Source organism: Orycteropus afer, unplaced genomic scaffold (genome assembly GCF_000298275.1).
Source record: "Orycteropus afer afer isolate SDZICR_OR568_19922 unplaced genomic scaffold, OryAfe1.0 scaffold00930, whole genome shotgun sequence".
NCBI classification, from domain to species: domain Eukaryota; kingdom Metazoa; phylum Chordata; class Mammalia; order Tubulidentata; family Orycteropodidae; genus Orycteropus; species Orycteropus afer.
This window is the reverse complement of record NW_006922517.1, coordinates 111,512-113,624: the sequence shown is the minus strand read 5'-3', so window position 1 is coordinate 113,624 and position 2,113 is coordinate 111,512. Positions and strand designations below refer to the sequence as shown.

The window sequence follows — 2,113 nt, the reverse complement described above, 5'->3', positions numbered from 1 at the left end:
TTCAAACCCACCAGCCACTCCTCGGAAGGAAGATGGGGCAATCTACTTCCGTAGTGGTACTGCCTCGGAAACCCAAGGAGGGGTCGCTATGAGTCTGACTTGATAGCACATAACAACAACAACTTGACAGTGGATTTTGACAAGGATGAAGGAACAAAGTGTTGAATATCCAGAGTTACAGGATGAAATTCAGAATCTTTTGTTTCTAATCCCAATCCCTAAAAATTATAACAAACTTGGAAAAGAAAACATGAGAGGTTTATCAATATTCTCTATCCTCTCCAGTAGAGAACCACAAATTAAAAATCTAACTCTATAACCAAGTTAGGTTTTCTATTCAGTACAAGGCAAAGGGTAACAAAGAACAGTGCCTTTAGTTACCAGAGTGCTCTCTAGTATGATTTTGTGTCCTTACTAAGCCAAAGAATGCTGGTGGCCACCATTGTTTCCTGGCTCTTTACATTTTCATCCTCTCTGTTGCTTGATTTGAGTGTAAAGAAGCCAGGTCAGTACTAATTAATAGGTCAAAATGGAAGAACAAATAAAGAAACCGCAAACTAATGGTAGAAAGTACCATTAAATTAATGTGATATAATTTACAAAGAACTTACGCAAATCAATGGAAAAAAGACAAAGCTACGGTAATACAGGCAAAGAATACATACACACAGGTTACAGAAAAAGAAATATAAACAACCAATGTTGTTGTTAGGTGTCATCGAGTCATCTCTGACTCATAGTGACCTTATATACAAGAGAACTGGGCACAGGCTGCCCAGTCCTGTGCCAGCCTGACGATCCCCACTATACTTGAGCCCAGCCCTGAGCCCACCGCTGTAGCCACCATCTTGTGGAGGGCCTTCCCCTCTTTTGTTGACCCTCCACTTTACCCAGCATGATATCCTTCTTCAGAGAATGGTTCCTTCTGACAACATGACCAAAGTAGGTGAGACGAAGTCTGGTCACTCTCACTTCCAAGGAGCATTCTGGCTGCACTTCTTCCAGGACATATTTTTTAGTTCTTTTTGCAATCCTGGGTACCTTCAGCATTCTTCGCCAAAACCGTAACCCAAAAGGATCAACTCTTCTTTGGTCTCCCTTATTCAATGTACAGCTCTCACGTGCATATGAGGCAACTGGGAATAGCATGACTTGGGTTAGGTGCAACTTACTCCTCAGGACATATCATTGCTCTTTAACATTGAAAGAGGTCTTTTGTAACAGATTTGCCCAATGCAGTATGTCTTTTGATGTCCTGACTGCTGTTTCCATTGGCATTGATTGTAGAACCAAGTAATATGTAGTCTCTGACAACTTCAATCTTTTCTTTATATATCATGATGCTGCTTATTGGTCCTGTTGTGAGGATTTTTCTTTTCTTTATATTGAGGTGTAATCCATACTGCAGACTGTAGTCTTTAATCTTCATCTGTAAGTGCTCCAAGCCATCCTCACTTTCAGCAAGAAAAGTTGTGTCATCTGCATATCTCAGGTTGTTAATGAGCCTTCCTCCAATCCTGATGCCATGTTCTTCTTCATACAGTCCAAACTCTCAGATTATTTGCTCATCATACAGATTGAAAAAGTATGGTGAAAGAATACAACCCTGACGCACTCTCTTCCTGATTTTAAACCATGCAGTATTTCCCTGTTCTGTTCAAACGACAGCCCCCTGGTCTAAGTACAGGTTCCTCATGAGTACAGTTAAGTGTTCTGGAATTCCCATTCTTCTCAATATTATCCACAATTTGTTATGATCCACACAATCAAATACCTTTGCATAGTCAATAACACAAATAAACATCTTTTGGGATTTCTTTCCTTTGAGCCAAGATCCATCTGACATCAGCTATGATATCCCTTGCTCCACGTCCTCTTCTGAACCCAGCTTCCATTTCTGGAAGTTCTCTGTCAATACACTGATGCAACTGTTTTTAAATTTCCTTCAGTAAGATTTTACTTGTGTGTGATATCAATGATATTTTTCAATAATTTTCACATTCTGTGGGATCACCTTTCTTTGGACTGGGCACAAATATGGATTTCTTCTAGTCAGCTGGCTAGATAGCTGTCTTCCAAATCTCTTGGCATAGCCGAGTGAGTGCCTCCAGTG

The 2,113-nt window shown here is 40.3% G+C and overlaps 1 protein-coding gene across 1 annotated transcript in view; it reads right to left on the bottom strand.

Annotated features, from left to right (window-relative positions):
- Positions 1-2,113, bottom strand: part of ATP7A (ATPase copper transporting alpha) — a gene marked incomplete at its 5' end in the record, with an annotated part of 170,780 nt that overhangs the window by 90,555 nt on the left and 78,112 nt on the right. The window lies entirely within an intron of this gene.